This window comes from Bombina bombina, chromosome 5 (assembly GCF_027579735.1).
Source record: "Bombina bombina isolate aBomBom1 chromosome 5, aBomBom1.pri, whole genome shotgun sequence".
Lineage (NCBI taxonomy): Eukaryota > Metazoa > Chordata > Amphibia > Anura > Bombinatoridae > Bombina > Bombina bombina.
This window is the reverse complement of record NC_069503.1, coordinates 404,286,905-404,305,862: the sequence shown is the minus strand read 5'-3', so window position 1 is coordinate 404,305,862 and position 18,958 is coordinate 404,286,905. Positions and strand designations below refer to the sequence as shown.

The 18,958-nt window shown below is 40.0% G+C and overlaps 1 protein-coding gene across 1 annotated transcript in view; it reads left to right on the top strand.

Moving 5' to 3' along the window:
- The window catches only part of NEK10 (NIMA related kinase 10), a 1,556,164-nt gene that overhangs the window by 1,248,979 nt on the left and 288,227 nt on the right, over positions 1 to 18,958 (top strand). The gene's annotated exons all lie outside the window — the stretch shown is intronic.

Genomic DNA, 18,958 nt, shown 5'->3' with positions numbered 1-18,958 from the left:
TTTCATTTTGATCTATTAAATAACTGAAGGACACAGTAATATTTCAGTAGTGAAATGAGGTTTATTGGATTAACAGAAAATGTGCAATATGCATCAAATGAAATTAGACAGGTGCATAAATTTGGGCACCCCAACAGAAATAATATTTAGTAGAGCCTTCTTTAGCAGAAATAACAGCCTCTAGACGCTTCCTATAGCCTGTGATGAGTGTCTGGATTCTGGATGAAGGTATTTTGGACCATTCCTCCTTGCAAAACATCTCCAGTTCAGTTAGGTTTGATGGTTGCCGAGCATGGACAGCCCACTTCAAATCACCCCACAGATTTTCAATGATATTCAGGTCTGGGAACTGGGATTGCTTTTCCAGAACATTGTACTTGTTCCGCTGCATAAATGCCAGAGTAGATTTTGAGCAGTGTTTTGGGTCGTTGTCTTGTTGAAATATCCAGCTCCGGCATAACTTCAACTTTGTGACTGATTACTCAACATTATTCTCAACTATCTGATGCTAATATTGAGTGGAATCCATGCGACCCTCAACTTTAACAAGATTCCCAGTTCCGGCACTGGCCACACAGCCCCACAGCATGATGGAATATCCACCAAATTTGACTGGGGGTAGCAAGTTTGTCTTGGAATGCTGTGTTCTTTTGCCGCCATGCATAACACCCCTTGTTATGACCAATTAACTCAATCTTTGTTTCATCAGTCCACAACACCTTCTTCCAAAATGAAGCTGGCTTGTCCAAATGTGCGTTTGCATACCTCAAGCGACTCTGTTTGTTGCGTGTATGCAGAAAAGGCTTCTTCAGCATCACTTTCCCATACGCTGAATTGTTAAATGATGCACAGTGACACCATCTGCAGCAATATGATTTTGTATGTCTTTGGAGGTGGTCTGTGGGCTGTTTATGACCGTTCTTACCATCCTTTGCCTTTGCCTCTACGATATTTTACTTCTTGCCTTAACATGAACTGTGCCTGTGGTCTTCCATTTCCTCACTATGTCCCTAACAGTGGATACTGACAGCTTAAATCTCTGTGATAGCTTTTTGTAGCCTTCTCCTAAACCATAATGTTGAAGAATCTTTGTTTTCAGGTCATTTGAGAGTTGTTGTGAGGCCCCCATGTTGCCACTCTTCAGAGGAGAGTCAAAGAGAACAATAACTTGCAATTGGCCACCTTAAATACCTTTTCTCATGATTGGATGCACCTGTCTATGAATTTCAAGGCTTAATGGGCTCACCAAACCAATTGTGTGCTAGGTAGTTACAGGTATTCAAACCAACAAAATGACAAGGGTGCGCAAATGTATGCACCTGTCTAATTTCGTTTTGATGCATATTGCAAATATTCTGTTAATCCAATAAACCTCATTTCACTACTGAAATATTACCATGTCCTTCAGGTATTTGATAGATAAAAATGAAATTGCTGATCCAAACACCCAATTATTTATAAATGAAAATCATGGAAATTGTCAGGGGTGCCTAAACTTTTGCATACAATTGTATATATACAGTATATATATATATATATATATATATATATATATATATATATATATATATTGTAGTTAAAAAAGGAGAGTTCCACACACTGATAAATGTATATCTTAGTTACTTAGTTGCAATCGACTAAAGATTTTATGCCACTAGTATATACTAGTATCTAATCACTTGATTAAAGGCTGAACTGCAGCTGTTTTTTTGGAACAAGAAAGGTTGTATGAGAGTATATAAGTATATAAACAGCGCTGTATACAGCAAATATAAAGTAGAAATACACAATGTGTAGAAAAAAACACTTTATTTTACTGACAGAAAAAGATATAACGTATACCTATTCACAAAGCAACAGTATTAAATGTTGCTATTGTATATAGTCCTAACACATAGGTTAAAAAACTATTTGCACAATGGAGGGCAAATTAAAGTTTTTGAGATGAAATGGAGCACTATTGTCCCCACTTTCATACAATATACAATTTTACAACATACAAATATGCAGTATTAAATTACAAGTATAAAAACCTTTTAAAAAATTAAAAATCATATAGTACTCTGATAAATGAATAGCGAGAGAAACCGCAAACACTTGCCTGGTCAGACTCTGTGTATACGTTACCACTACTGGTTTCAGGGCCACGCCCCTTCATCAGGTGTCAATATATATTGTGACAGAAAGCAAGGCCTGGTTATAAATGGAAGATATTTAAGACCAAGCATTGTACATGCTATTTTTCCTTTCAGTTAAAACCCCAGGGAGAAAGAGTGTGTATTTGATTATCCCAGACAGCTGGGAAGCTGTCCAGCAGCTAATCACAGGTGTGGCTAATTAGAAGTTGTGAGGGTTTAAATAGCAGCCTCACTTAGGCCTTGAGAGAGAGATATACAGCTACAGAAGCTGGTGTGTGTGTTTGTTACACTGTGTAAAAGACTTTTGTTCCTGTGAACTGTAAAAGGACATTATTTTTACAAAGCACTTGTGGAATGCTGTGAAGTGCTGGGACACATTTAAAAGCACTTAACTTTGCTGCAGAGGAAGGATTTCCCTCTTTTGAAAATGAACTGCCTGTTTGTTATTGCTGTGAAAAATAAAGCCTTTTAAACTACAGTGGATTGTCCTGTGCTGCATTTTTGCCCTAGAAGACCATGGTTAAAAGTGTTCCTGTCACACTTGGTGGAGAATACGGGCAACCACGTTGTAAGTCTGTGGGCATAATAATCTGCAAGCAACATGGAGGAGGTCATTAAAGCTTTGATCCATTCTAATGCTATACAGCAAGAGACTAACAGAAAAGCTGCTGAAAATAGTGCAGCACTGCAACAGTTGGTCTTGGCCCAGTCAGAGAGTGCTATGCTGCTGGCTTAATCACAGAAGGAGAACACTGAATTGTTGATACAACAGATGGCTGCTGTGCAAGCTGAGACATTCAGGAAGACCCGGGAGGAGCAGCAAAGTGCTACACAGACTCTGCAACGAGAGGTTCAAGCCATATCAGAAAGACTGAACTCTGAATATGTTGGTGGCAGCCAAGGTTCCAGAGTAATAAGGGCTAGTCATTATCTTCAAAAAATGACAGCAGCTGATGATGTTGAGGCGTATCTTTTGGCATTTGAACGCACAGCAGAAAGAAAAAATGGCCGACAGTTGAGTGGGCGAGTATACTTGCGCCATTTCTTAGTGGTGAACCTCAGAAGGCCTACTTTGATTTAGAGCCAGCACAAGCCAGTGACTATGAGAAATTGAAAGCAGAAATCCTTGCACTCCTGGGGGTGACTTCGGCAGTCCGTGCACAAAGATTCCATTCCTGGATGTTTTCATCTCATAATGCTGCAAGATCCCAGATGTTCGACCTTATACACCTTGCCAGGAAGTGGCTGCAACCAGAGGTTAATTCAGCTACCAAAATAGTGGAACTACTGGTGATGGCCCGGTTTCAGCGTGGATTACCTGCTTCCCTGCGGCGGTGGGTTAATCAAGGTGATACTCAAACAGCAGATCAGTTGATTGTATTGGTCGAAAGATTTATAGCTTCAGGAGAAGTTTTGCAACAATCTTCAATGGATCTGCCCCACAATCCCAAGTCCCAGAGCTCTACAAGAACTGGTAAGACTGTTCAGGGGATAAAGGGGATAAGAGAGCAGCAGGTGTATAGGCAAAACACCAGAGACATTTCCCCAGGAATTAAGGAAACATTTAAATATAACCAACCTGTAAGATGTTTTAAATGTAATGAGGTTGGGCATATTGCTAGAGACTGTGATAAAGATGAATTTATGGACTGTAATGTTGCACATTCACTATTGTCTAATAGCAACAGCTCTGTTAATAATGATTCCCCTTGGTCTACTGTGACGGTTAATGGTAAAGTGTCTAGGGCTTTGCTTGATTCAGGAAGTATGGTCACACTAGTGGCTAAATCTTTAGTACCAGATGCAGTATTAGATTATGGGGAAAAAATGGGAATTATCTGTGTTCATGGAGATAAACGGGAATATCCTACAGCTGAGGTGGAGATTGAGACTCAGTGTGGTAAATTAAAATATTGTGTTGGTGTAGTACCAAATTTAGCCCATGAGGTGGTGATAGGGAGAAATTTTCCAAAATTTCTGGAGTTATGGGAATCTCCAGAAATATGTCAATCTTCTGATATTTATGTATTTCCTTTCTCTGAAACTGATTTTGAAGGGGGTTCCATTGAAAAGGAGAAAAATAAGATTTATTGCCCTATGCCTGTATTAGTAGGTGATCAACCTTCTCAGAGTAATGAAGTACCAAGTACTAGCTTGGAAAATATTGATGATTTGATAGATCTGGTTGGTGGCCCTGGTAATTTTAAAAAAGGCCAATGGGAGGATCCAACATTGGTAGAGTCAAGAACTAATATCAGGGTTATAAATGATGTTAATTACAAAGTAAGTCAGCCAGGGAGAAGGAAACCTGAGCAAATATATCATATAAATCTGGTAAAACCTACAGAACTCCCTGTCACTGAACCAGAGGTAAATATATCGGAAACCCTATCTGTACATCAGAAGAGAGAGGTCAAGGATTTTATTAGAATGAACAAAGAGGTATTTTCTGTGGTACCAGGAAAAACTAATGTTATTAAGCATGACATAATAACAGAACCAGGGAAGAAGGTCTGCCTTAAACCCTATAGGGTCCCTGAGGCTCGTAGAAAGGCTATTAAACTGGAGGTAGAAAAAATGTTAAAGCTTAGGGTAATTGAGGAATCACAAAGTAAGTGGAACAGTCCAATTGTGCTTGTTCCAAAGCCGGATGGTTCATTAAGTTTCTGTAATGACTTTCGTAAGCTTAATTGTGTTTCCAAATTTGACACCTACCCAATGCCTAGGGTAGATGAGTTGATAGAAAGGCTAGGAAAAGCACGTTATCTCACTACAATTGATTTAGCGAAAGGGTATTGGCAGGTGCCTCTCACTAGTCAAGCAAAGGAAAAGACAGCTTTTTCAACCCCAGAGGGCTTATTTCAGTATACGGTGTTGCCATTTGGTTTACATGGGGCCCCAGCAACATTCCAGAGGATGATGGATAGAATTCTGAAACCCCATGTTCGTTATGCGGCAGCATATTTGGATGATGTTATAATTTATAGTACAGATTGGGAATCCCATCTTCCAAAAGTTCAAGCAGTACTTGATGCAATACGGTCCGCTGGGTTAACTGCCAATCCTGTAAAATATACCGTTGGTTTACAGGAAGCTAAGTACTTGGGTTATACTATTGGTAGAGGATTTGTTAAACCTCAGACAACAAAAGTAGAGGCCATACAGAACTGGCCACAGCCTCTAACTAAAAAACAAGTAAGAGCATTTATTGGGATAACTAGTTATTATAGAAGGTTTATCCCGAATTTTGCTACAATTGCGGCACCCTTGACAGATCTCACAAAAGCAAGGGCCCCAATTATGATAAAATGGTCCCCAGAAGCAGAACAAGCTTTTAAGCATTTGAAAGATGCCCTATGTGCCCATCCAGTTTTGGTAACCCCCAATTTTGATAAAGATTTTATTGTACAGACAGATGCCTCTGATGTTGGTTTAGGAGCAGTTCTCTCGCAGGAGTGTCAGGGAGAAGAGCATCCTGTCCTTTTCCTAAGCAGAAAACTTATTCCACAGGAAAAGAACTATTCTATAGTGGAGAAAGAATGCCTTGCCATTAAGTGGGCTTTAGAGACCCTTAGGTACTATCTGTTGGGAATAAAATTTAAATTAATAACAGATCATGCTCCTCTCACATGGATGAGTCAGAATAAGGAAACAAATTCAAGGGTTACTAGGTGGTTTCTTAGCTTGCAACCCTTCAATTTTACTGTTGAGCACAGGGCCGGTCTTTTGCAGGGCAATGCTGATGGTTTGTCTCTGGTACATTCATTGATGTCGATGGTCGCTCAACCCACTGGGTGTGAGCTGGGGGGAAGGATATGTGACAGAAAGCAAGGCCTGGTTATAAATGGAAGATATTTAAGACCAAGCATTGTACATGCTATTTTTCCTTTCAGTTAAAACCCCAGGGAGAAAGAGTGTGTATTTGATTATCCCAGACAGCTGGGAAGCTGTCCAGCAGCTAATCACAGGTGTGGCTAATTAGAAGTTGTGAGGGTTTAAATAGCAGCCTCACTTAGGCCTTGAGAGAGAGTTACACAGCTACAGAAGCTGGTGTGTGTGTTTGTTACACTGTGTAAAAGACTTTTGTTCCTGTGAACTGTAAAAGGACATTATTTTTACAAAGCACTTGTGGAATGCTGTGAAGTGCTGGGACACATTTAAAAGCACTTAACTTTGCTGCAGAGGAAGGATTTCCCTCTTTTGAAAATGAACTGCCTGTTTGTTATTGCTGTGAAAAATAAAGCCTTTTAAACTACAGTGGATTGTCCTGTGCTGCATTTGTGCCCTAGAAGACCGTGGTTAAATGTGTTCCTGTCACACTATATATATATATATGTATGTATGTGTATGTGTATATATATATATTTTAAATATATATATATATATATATATATATATATATTATAAAATAGGTGCAGTACGATGAGCATTCTTTTTAAATGATTTATAAAACAATTGATAACACTTTTCTGTCAGGGAATTTGTTTTGCAGCAGCATTCTCTGTAATCCACCATATTAAATGTTTAATTATTAATTATTTAAATATTTATAAAATAGTTTTAATTATTGTTATATAAATTTAATCGTTTACAAGTTTTAGTTCTTTAGGTTTATAAATTATTTTATTTTGTATTTCTTCTATAAAGGTAAGACGAGTCCACGGATTCATCCTTTACTTGTGGGATATTATCCTTCCCTACAGGAAGTGGCAAAGAGCACCACAGCAGAGCTGTCTATATAGCTCCTCCCTTAGCTCCACCCCCTAGTCATTCTCTTTGCCTACTCTAAGTACTAGGAAGGGTAAAGTGAAAGAGGTGATAAAATATTAGTTTTTAATTTCTTCAAGCAAGAGTTTGTTATTTTAAATGGTACCGGTGTGTACTATTTACTCTCAGACAACAGATGGATGAAGACTGCTGCCTGGAGGATGATGATCTTAGCATTTGTAACTAAGGTCCATTGCTGTTCCCACAGAGGCTGAGGAGTACAGGAAACTTCAGTGTGAGGAACGGTTTCATGCTATGCAGCAATGAGGTATGTTCAGTCATAGAGAGACTGTGTATTTCAGAAAGGCTGACATTATACCCAGGAGGGTAAGGGTAAGCAGTAATCATAGAGCTAAAAGAAGGGCATTACTTAGCTTGCATATGGGGCCAATTACAAATATGGTTGACACTGAATGGCAAATGTTTGTGAGCAAACGTTTTTTGATTTGGGAGTGCTTTAACGTTTTTGTGAGCAATAAACGTTTTGGACAACTTTATAAGGGCACACATGGCTTAACTTTCGGGTCTTAGAACCCACATGGCTAGTTATAACCGCTCTGGTGCAGTTCTTTAAGGCTGAGGAAACATCGAGTAAGATGGGCGAGGCCTATTTTCGCGCCTCAGATGCGCAGTTAGTTTTGTTAGCAAGCTCTAACTCCTGAGGGCCCTGGTGTATGTTTTGGGCCAAATCGAAGCTTTTACCCCACACTTTTGATCCCTGAGGGCAGGTAGGGCCACAGCAGGACTGTGGCAAGGTGCTGAGGGTTTTTTTTTTCTGGATCTGGGCCTATTTCCGATCCGGTTTGGAAATTAAGGGGTTAATTGTTAAAACAATTTGTGGTGCAATCTTAACTACCTATAGTGTGTCTACATACAAAATTTTGAAAAATTTGGTGCATGTTTAGGCTGTTTTGCAGAACGTGTATGCTTTTTTTTCTCTTAAAGGCGCAGTACCGTTTTTTAAGATTGTTATTTTTTTCACTAAATAAAGTGTTTTAATGCTTGTTTGTAGTCATTACTAGCCTGTTCAACATGTCTGACATTGAGGAAAGTCAATGTTCAATATGTTTAGATGTTTAGACGTCCCTGCATAAAGATATTCCTTGGACTGTCGATTGAGGTGAGACTACACTGTATATATTTACACTCACTTGTATCCCTCTCCTGAATTTGGTTATAACGATGTTTTCCGCCAAGTGATTTATACAAGCACACTGGGTATACCACAAGGAAATATTCCCTGTGGTTCTTGATACGGGACTATTGGAGCACTATTGTTTGGGTGTCTGGTGCCCTCACATCTCTCTTTTGGTATTCAATATGTTTAGAAGCCATTGTGGAACCTACACTTAGAATATGTCCCTCATGCACTGAAAGGTCAATAAATTGTAAAGAACATATTTTAGCTACTAAAAGTATGTCGCAGGATGATTCTCAGTCAGAAGAGAATCAGGTTATGCCATCTAATTCTCCCCAAGTGTCACAACCGTTAACGCCCATACAAGCGACGCCAAGTACTTCTAGTGCGTCTAATTCTTTCACCCTGCAAGATATGGCCGCAGTTATGAATACTACCCTCACAGAGGTTTTATCTAAGCTGCCTGGGTTGCAGGGGAAGCGCAGCAGGTCTGGTGTGAGAACAAACGCTGAGCCCTCTGACGCTTTATTAGCTATATCCGATGTACCCTCACAATGTTCTGAAGTGAGGGATTTGCTGGCTGAGGGAGAGATTTCTGACTTAGGAAATATGTTCCCTCAGACAGATTCAGATATGACGGTGTTTAAATTTAAACTAGAACACCTCCGCTTATTGCTCAGGGAGGTTTTAGCGACTCTGGATGATTGTGACCCTATTGTAGTTCCAGAGAAATTTTGTAAAATGGACAGATTCCTAGAGGTTCCTGCCTACACTGATGTTTTTCCGGTCCCTAAGAGGATTTCGGAAATTGTTACTAAGGAGTGGGGATAGACCAGGTATTCTATTCGATCCCCCTCCTACTTTTAAGAAAATGTTTCCCATATCAGACGCCGTGCGGGACTCGTGGCAGACGGCCCCTAAGGTGGAGGGAGCTATTTCTACCCTGGCTAAGCGTACAACTATACCTATTGAGGACAGTTGTGCTTTCAAAGATCCTATGGATAAAAAATTAGAGGGTCTCCTGAAGAAAATATTTGTTCATCAAGGTTTTCTTCTCCAACCTATAGCGTGCATCGTTCCTGTAACTACTGCAGCGTCCTTTTGGTTCAAGGCTCTGGAAGAGGCTCTTCAGGTTGAGACTCCATTAGAGGATATTCTGGATAGAATTAGGGCTCTCAAGCTAGCTAATTCTTTCATTACAGATGCCGCTTTTCAATTGGCTAAATTAGCGGTGAAGAATTCAGGTTTTGCCATTTTAGCGCATAGAGCGTTATGGCTTAAGTCCTGGTCTGCTGATGTGTCATCAAAAGCTAAGCTTTTAGCCATCCCTTTCAAGGGTAAGACCCTATTCGGGCCTGAACTGAAAGAGATCATTTCAGACATCACTGGAGGGGAATCTTGCTCAATCCAAGTCAGTCTGGAGATCTTACCAGACTTGGAACAAGGGTAAACAGGCCAAGAAGCCCACTGCTGCCACCAAGACAGCATGAAGGGGTAGCCCCCAATCCGGGACCGGATCTAGTAGGGGGCAGACTTTCTCTCTTCGCTCATGCTTGGGCAAGAGATGTTCAGGACTCCTGGGCTTTAGAAATAGTAACCCAGGGGTATCTTCTAGATTTCAAGGGGGAGATTCCATCTTTCTCAATTGTCTGTAAACCAGACAAAAAGAGAGGTGTTCTTACGATGTGTAGAAGACCTATATTCCATGGGAGTGATCTGCCCAGTTCCGGAAACAGAACAGGGGCAAGGGTTCTACTCCAATCTGTTTGTGGTTCCCAAAAAAGAGGGAACTTTCAGACCAATTTTGGATCTCAAGATCCTAAACAAATTCCTCAGAGTCCCATCCTTCAAGATGGAGACCATTCAGACTATTTTGCCAATGATCCAGGAGGGTCAATATATGACCACCGTGGACTTAAAGGATTCGTATCTACACATTCCTATCCACAAAGATCATCACCAGTTCCTCAGGTTTGCCTTTCTGGAGAAGCATTACCAGTCTTTGGCTCTTCCCTTTGGGTTGGCCACAGCTCCCAAAATTTTCAAAAAGGTGCTAGGGTCCCTTCTGGCAGTTCTAAGGCCGCGGCGCATAGCTGTGGCGCCTTATCTGGATGATATCTTAATCCAGGCGTCAACTTACCATCTAGCCAAGTCTCACACGGTCATCGTCTTGGCTTTTCTAAGATCTCACGAATGGAAAGTGAACGTAAAAAAGAGTTCACTTATCCTTCTCACAAGAGTTCCATTCCTGGGAACTCTGATAGATTTGGTGGACATGAAAAAAATTTCTGACGGAGGTCAGGAAATCAAAGATTTTATCCATCTGCCGAGCTCTTCATTCCATTCCTTGGCCGTAAGTGGCTCAGTGTATGGGAAGCGGATTTTCTAAGTCGCCAGACTTTTCATCCGGGGGAGTGGGAACTCCATCCGGAGGTGTTTGCACAATTGATTCAGCAATGAGGCACACCAGAATTTAATCTGATGGCGTCTCATCAGAATGCCAAACTTCCTCGTTAGGGATCCTCAGTCAGTACTGATAGATGCTCTGGCAGTACCCTGGTCATTCAACCTGGCTTATGTGTTTCCACCATTTCCTCTCCTTCCTCGTTTGATTGCCAGAATCAAACAGAAGAGAGCTTTGGTGATTTTGATAGCACCTGTGTGGCCACACAGGACTTGGTATGCAGACCTGGTGGACATGTCATCTCTTCCACCATGCACTCTGCCACTGAGACAGGACCTTCTGATTCAAGGTCCGTTCCAGCATCCAAATCTAGTTTCTCTGAGAATGACTGCTTGGAGATTGAACGCTTGATCTTATCCAAGTGGGGGTTCTCTGAGTTGGTCATAGATACCTTGATTCAGGCTTGAAAGCCTGTCACCAGGAAAATTTATCATAAGATATGGCGTAAATATCTTTATTGGTGCGAATCCAAAGGCTACTCATGGAGTAAGATCAGGATTCCTAGGATTTTGTCCTTTCTCCAAGAAGGATTGGAGAAGGGGCTATCATCTAGTTCCTTAAAGGGACAGATATCTGCTTTATCAATTCTACTGGACAAACGTCTGGCAGACGTTCTGTCAGGTTTTAGTTAGAATCAAGCCTGTGTTTAAACCAGTTGCTCCGCCATGGAATTTGAATTTGGTTCTTAAAGTTCTTCAAGGGGTTCCGTTTGAACCTATGCATTCCATAGATATTAAGCTTCTATCTTGGAAAGTTCTGTTTTTAGTTGCTATCTCTTCGGCTCGAAGAGTTTCTGAACTATCTGCATTGCAATGCGACTCGCCTTATCTTGTTTTCCATGCTGATAAGGTGGTTCTGAGTACCATACCTGGATTCCTTCCTAAGGTTGTTACTAATAAGAATATTAATCAGGAAATTGTTGTTCCTTCTCTGTGTCCTAATCCTTCCTCTAAGAAGGAGCGTCTATTGCACAACTTGGATGTGGTTCGTGCTTTAAAGTTTTACTTGCAAGCGACCAAAGATTTTCGTCAAACATCTTCTTTGTTTGTTGTCTATTCTGCAAAACGTAGAGGTCAAAAAGCTACGGCTACCTCTCTTGCCTTTTGGCTAAAAAGCATCATCCATTTGGCATACGAGACTGCTGGACAGCAGCCTCCTGAAAGAATTACAGCTCACTCTACTAGAGCGGTGGCTTCCACATGGGCTTTTAAAAATGATGCTTCTGTTGAACAGATTTGTAAGGCTGCAACTTGGTCTTCGCTTCATACCTTTTCCAAATTTTACAAATTTGATACCTTTGCTTCTTCGGACGCTGTTTTGGGGCGAAAAGTTCTTCAAGCAGTGGTGCCTTCTGTTTAACCATCTGTCTTGTCCCTCCCGTTCATCCATGTCCTGTAGCTTTGGTATTGTATCCCACAAGTAAAGGATGAATCCGTGGACTCGTCTTACCTTTATAGAAGAAAACTAAATTTATGCTTACCTGATAAATTGATTTCTTCTATGTTAAGACGAGTCCACGGCCCGCCCTGTCATTTTAAGACAGATTATTTTTTTTTATTTAAACTCAGTCACCTCTGCACCTTGTAGTTTCTCCTTTTTCTTCCTATACATTCGGTCAAATGACTGGGGGTGTAGCTAATGGAGGAGCTATATAGACAGCTCTGCTGTGGTGCTCTTTGCCACTTCCTGTAGGGAAGGATAATATCCCACAAGTAAAGGATGAATCCGTGGACTCGTCTTACCATAGAAGAAATCAATTTATCAGGTAAGCATGAATTTAGTTTTTTAGAAAAAAATAAGTAAATCTTAAGGATAGATTAGTCATGACAAAACCCTTCTTTTAAAGAAAGTTTATATATTTAATATACTTTGCTATAGACAAAAATTACAGTGATCCTTTATCTGTGCAGCATTAAAATTAAAAATACTTTGTTGTTGTATAGGCAAAGTTATTATTATTTTTTTTAACATTTGAAAGCATTAGGTTATAGAGCTCCAAGGTTTCACACTTTTGTGAAAACTAGTATTTTTATTTATGGCTTTATTACAGACATATAACTTTCACTGGTAAAGCCTTGTGTAATCTCATATTTCTTTCATAAAAGTGATGAGTCCACTATCCATTATTCCTAGGAATTACCCTCCTTACCACTAGGAGGATGCAAAGATTCCCAAACCCAAAGAGCTCTATATAACCCCTCTCACCTCCATAGTAGTCAGTCTTATCGTTAGCCTCTGATGGAGGAAGGTGAAGAATGGTGATGTGCAGATGAGGTGAGGCCCATTTCTCCTCAGAGTGCAGTGTTTGTCAAAAGGTAAGTTTAAGGAGTTTGGTGTGCTTCTTATTTTTTCTTTTCCAATGAAAATTTAAGTCACTATCAAATAAATTACAACTTTTTTGCTAAACCCGGTGCGTAAATAATGCTAAAAATTTAGCAGTACCCCCCTTTCCATAGCACTGCCATTACAAGTTACAAAAAAACCTTTTTGTGTTGTGCGACATGGTGCACAACATTTTTGTTTAGCAAAATACATAACTTTGGGTCTTCAATTGCGGAATGGATTGTGGAGGTATCAGCTATAACGCTAACGGAATAGCCTGACTGCACAACCTGTAATACGGGTGACCTGAAAATTCCATGCTCAAAAGCCATTTTTTGAGTGCGGATTGGAGAGTTGCGGTACAGGCTAAAACGCTAGCGGTATAGCCATACCGCGCAACTTTTAATACAGGTGAGATGAATATTATGCCAATTTTTCAGCCGTATAGCCGTACCGCAATACTTGAAATCTAGGTCTATATTCCCAAAGGGTGTGGCAGGGACTTTTTTTGTCTACAGTTAACTCCTATAGTAATTCCTCTGCTGATATGTTTTCAGTACAGGATTGTTTTTTTCTACTCTTATGCATAGAGGGAGAGTGTTTGAGATAAGTGTTTCTTAAATTTTAACACTCATTTTAAGACCTATACCTGGCACTATTATATAGTAACTATATATTGGGTAGCCTCCTAATGTTTAATCTAAGACATTTCTAATGTATATATGCATTGTCCTAAAGACGCACGGGTGCGTGCGTTACGGTGCACTGCTGATTTGAACAGCCAATAGGATTTCAGTAGCTCTCATCCTAGAGGCTTTCTTGAAAATGTCAGCCAATAGAAATGCAAGGTGCCCCATATTTAAATGGGTAGCTTGCATTCCATCTTCAGTTTACGACGGTGACCGTATGAAGAGGATTCTCCACGCTAGATGTCTGCTCTGCCGGCAAAGATGCTCTGCGCCTCCACAGCTTCGTGCCACCGGGATGAAGAAAGAAGATGCCCCTGTGATGGATCAAGATGTCGCCGCCTGGATGAAGACTTCTTGCCGCCTGGATGAAGATGGATGTCCAGACTTCAGGTTCCGTGAGTAGATTTTCTGGGGTTAGTGTTAGTTTTTTTTTTTGGGGGGCAGGGTTTTTTTTAAATTAGGGATGGGCAGTAAAAGAGCTGAATGCCCTTTTAAGGGCAATGACCATACAAATGCCCCTTTAGGGGCAATGGGTAGCTTAGGGTTTTTTATTTTGGGGGGTTGGTTGGGTGGGGGGTTTACTGTTAGGGGTACATTGTAATTTTTAGGTAAAAGAGCTGTTTAACTTAGGGCAATGCTCTACAAAAGACCCTTTAAGGGTTATTTTTTTGCAATCTTAGTGTTTTTTTTCTTCTTATTGTTAGTGTTTATTCTTTTTTGTAATGTTAGGTTTTTTTATTTTTAATTGTAGTGTTATGATTTTGTAATCTTAATTTATAGTTTTAACTTATGTTTTTTTTTTATTTCACAGGTAATTTTTTTTAATTTAAAGATAGTTATATTGTAAGTTTAATTTAAAGTTAGGGGGTGTTAGGTTTAGGGGTTAATAGTTTTATTTAGTGTGTTGCGATGAAGGGGGCCAGCAGTTTAGAGGTTAATAGATTTAGTTTATTAGTAGCGATGTGGGGGACCGGCGGTTTAGGGGTTATTAGTTTTATTACAGTGTTGGCGATGTGGGGGTACAGCGGTTTAGGGGATACTAGATTTTTTTTGTGACGGTGATGTGGGTGGGCGTCGATAGGTAGTTTATGGGTGTTATCGTACTTTGTAACATTTTAGTTATGAGTTTTGTGAAACATTTTATTTTTTTTTGCAAAATCCATAACCACTGGTCTCAGATCGCGGCGGTATAAGCTATAATGCAAGTGTTATAGCCTGCCCGAACAACTTGTAATACGGTGCAATGGAAAATCCCGCACTCAAACATAATTTTTTGAGTGTGGAATGGATTGTTGCATTACAGGCTAAAACGCTTGCGCCTTGACTTGTAATACAGGAGACCTACCATTCCATTTGCAATGGCCAATTTTTCAGTAGTATAGCCGTACCGCACCATAACGCAAAACTTGTAATCTAGCTGAATGAAAACTTCTGAATCTGTCCCTAATCCTCCTTTGGAAGCTGATATTTCTGAACACCTTTCTACCTGGATTAAATGTGATTATTGTAAGCAGGCTGTTTCCCCTCCTTAATATTTATGTGAGTACTGCCTGAATGTTTTAATGCATTCAGACCAATCTAATGCTGCACTTGCTTCGCAAGGTTTAATTGCTCCTTCTGTTTGTTTAATACAGGAAGGTCCGGCTCAGATTGGTCTTGGCATTAAAGATTTTAGTAAGGCTACTGTATCTGAAATGTTGGCAGTCATTCCACCTTCAAGTAAACATAAAAGGTCAGTACAAGATATGCCTTCTACTAGTAGTAATATTCCTATGTCTCGTGAGGCTGAGGCTTCTGAAGGTGAGGTTTTTTTCTAATGATCAGGGGCCTGTCTTTGATTCAGAGCCTGATTCTTCATCCTTTTATTTTAAGATTGATCAAATTCATTCTTTATTGAAGGAGATTTTGCTACTTAAGAGGGGTCTTCTAGTCATTTAAATACTCATTTTAAACCTGCTAAGGATTCTTCTGAAGATTTTTCTGCTGGTGGATGCTTTGTGGCTAGAATTATTTCTAAAGAATAGTTTAAACCTGGTAATTAATTTTAATCCTTCTGCAAGGTTTAAAATAATGTATCCTCTTCCGGCTTCTAACAGTGAGCTTTTGGAAACTGTTCCTAAGGAGGACAGTGCCATTTCTACTTTGGCCAGAAGTACTACTAAACATCTAGAGGATAGCTCTTCTTTTGGATAGGAAACTTGAATCCTTTCATAGAAGGGCTTTTCTGCAGGCATGTTATCTTTTCAGACCTGCTATTTCTGATATATCTGCTGCTGCTTCCATTTGGTTAGATAGCCTTTCTGATCAGGTTTCTGATGAATGTGATAGTGAAGATTTTCTTAACTTTTTTGATTTGCTTAAAGGTGCTAATTCCTTTATTGGAGATGCTATCTTGGTTATCATTAGGATGCTAAAAGCACGTGCTTGTCTGTCCTTTATAGGCGAGCCTTATGGTCTTAGGGACACTCAATCAAAATTAAACTTTCATTATTCAGATAGAGCATGCCATTTTAAACAACTTTCCAATTTACTTCCATTAACAAAATCTGCACAGTATTTTTATATTTAAACTTTTTGAGTCACCATCTCTTACTGAGCATGTGCAAGAATAAGTGTGTATGCATTTTTGAATGGCTGATTACTGTTACATGGTACGTGTATGCATTTGTGATTGGCTAATGGCTGTCACATGGTACAGGGGGAGTCGAAATAGACATAACTTTTAAAATTGTCAGAAAAAAAATCTACTACTCATTTGAAGTTCAGACTAAGTGCTATTGCATTGTCTTGTCATCTTGCATTTGTTGATTATGCAAATCTACAGTGTTGACTGGTCCTTTAAATATTTATTTTCAAGGAAAGAAATTGTTTGGGACAGATTTAGATTCTATTATTTCCATTGTTACTGGTGGTAAGGGAGCTTTTCTCCCCCAAGATAATAAATCTATGGGTAGATTTAAGGCTTCAGCTTGTTTTCATTCCTTTTGTCAGCATAGGGAGCAAAAGTCTGATTCTTCTTCAGCTAAGCATGGTCCCTCAATTTGCAAACCAACCTCCAATTGGAACAGGCCTAAGCAGGCCAAGAGGTTCACTCATTTTTCTAAATCCGCATGAAGGTGTGGACCCCAATCCAAATAATCTGGTAGAGAGCAGATTAAGTCTCTTTCAGCAGACATGATTTCAGAATGTGTGATATTCTTGGACTCTGAATATAATTTTTGAAGGTTATTGGCTTTTCTTCATTCAGTTCTGGATCTGGAATTCATCGGTGTGATAGTTCTGGTTCCTCTGCTTGAACAGGGATAGGGATTTTATTCAAATATCTTTGTGGTTCCCAAGAAAGAGGAAACTTACAGACTTGTGTTATATCTAAAAGCTTTGAACACGTTTGTCAGCATTCCATCCTTCAAAATGGAGACTATTTGGTGCATTCTGCCTTTCATTCAGCAAGGACAGTTGATGTCCACAATAGATTTAAAGGATGCTTACCACCATATTCCAATTCACAAAGATCATTTTTAGTTTCTAAAGTTTGCTTTTCTAGACAAGCATTTTCAGTTTGTTGCTCTTCTGTTTGGTCTGGCTACAGCTCCAAGGATCTTAACAAATGTTTTTGGGACTCTGTTGTCGGTCATAAGAAACCAGGGAATAGCTGTGTTTCCTTTCCTGGACAATATCTTGGTATTAGCTCCATCTTTTCATTTAGCAGAATCTCACACCAACAGACTTTTGTTGTTTCTTCAACATCATGGTTGGAGGATCAAATTGTTAAAGAGTTATTTGGTTAAGACAAATGTTTTCTTCCTGGGGTTCCAGATAGACTCAGTCTCCAAGAGATTGTCTCTAACAGATCTAAAATGACTGAAATTAGTTTCAGCCTTTCAAAATCTTCAATATCTCCAGTTTCCCACTGTTGCTCTGTGTATGGATGTTCTAGATCTTATGACTGCAGCATTTGATGCTATTCCATTTGCTTTTTTCATATGAAACCACTTCAGCTTTTTATGCTTTGACAATCCTGCAGGGATCATACTCTTTTGTCTCAGAAGATTTTTCTGGATTTCAAGACAAGATAGACTCTGTCTTGGTGGCTGGATCACCAGCTTATTTTGCGTGGGTGCTTCTTTTGCTCATCCTATTTGGTCTGTGATCACTATAGATGCAAGTCTTTCAGGTTTGGGAGCTGTTTGGGGATCCCTGACAGCATAAGGAGTTTGGGCTCCTTGGTAAACAAGGTTGCCTATAAACATTTTAGAATTTTCAGAGCTCTTCAAGCTTGGCCCCTTATGAAAGGAGAACATTTTCTCCGGTTTCAATCAGACAATAGCTTATATTAACCATCAAGGGGGACTTACAGTCCCTTAGCCATGAGGGAAGTTTCTTAAATTCTCTCATGGGCAGAGGTATTTAGCTTTCTAGTTTCAGCAATCCACATTCCAGGGGTATTCAGTTGGGAACCGGATTTTATCAGTCGTCAGTTCCTTCATCCAGGGGAATGGTCTCTTCATCTGGAAGTATTCAATCAGGTTGTAGACCTTTGGGGTGTCCTGGAGGTAGACTCGATGGTCTTTTGGTTTAACAACAAACTTCCAAGATACTATGCAAGAACAAGGGATCCTCAGCAGAGTTTGTGGATGATCTGATAGCTCCATGGTCTTTTCGGATGGCCTATGTGATTCCGCCTCTGGTGCTTCATCCCATAGTGGTTTCCAAGATCAGGCAGGAGAATTAGTCAGTGATTCTAATTGCTCCAACCTGGCCTTGCAGAGTGTTACAAACTGCTATTTGTAACTGGCCCTTTAAATGGAAAATTGCCCTGCTTCCCTGGATTGTGGAGAAGCCTATTTGCCAGCCTCCTTCCTCATGACTATGGCCCCTGGAAGATTGTGCCCCTGAAAACGTATTAACTCTTATTGGGTGTGTATGGCCCTTTAAGAACCTTCTGGGGACATATTGTGACTTTGGTGAACAATGCCAGAGTGTTCCACAGAAAGGGAGCACTGTTACAAAAGCATTAGTTTTCATTGTGTACCATTAAGTGCTATGTGACAGACCCTTCGGTCAGAACTGAAAGAGTTAACTTTGTTCAGCTTCAAGAAGCTATTTTCTAAATACAAGTTTGCTGGCATCAGCTCTAATTAAGTTTAGTGATAAACATTCCCATTGTCTAATCACCTCCAGAGTCAGACTGCTAGTTGATAAGATGGACTGCATTGTTTTCTTGTGTGTAACTTGTTATCTGCTGAAGTAATGTAATTCTATTGTGGCCTGTCAAAGGGCGTTGTCTCTCTATCTAAATGTACCAAATGTGTGATTGGGGATTTTATGCCTCCCCCTGAGAGTGTCTTTTTTGCATGTAACCTCAATAAAAACCAGGCTGGGTGTTCCAGCACCTCAGACCTCTTCTGACCCTCTAACTTGCAGCCTTGACTCATGTTTG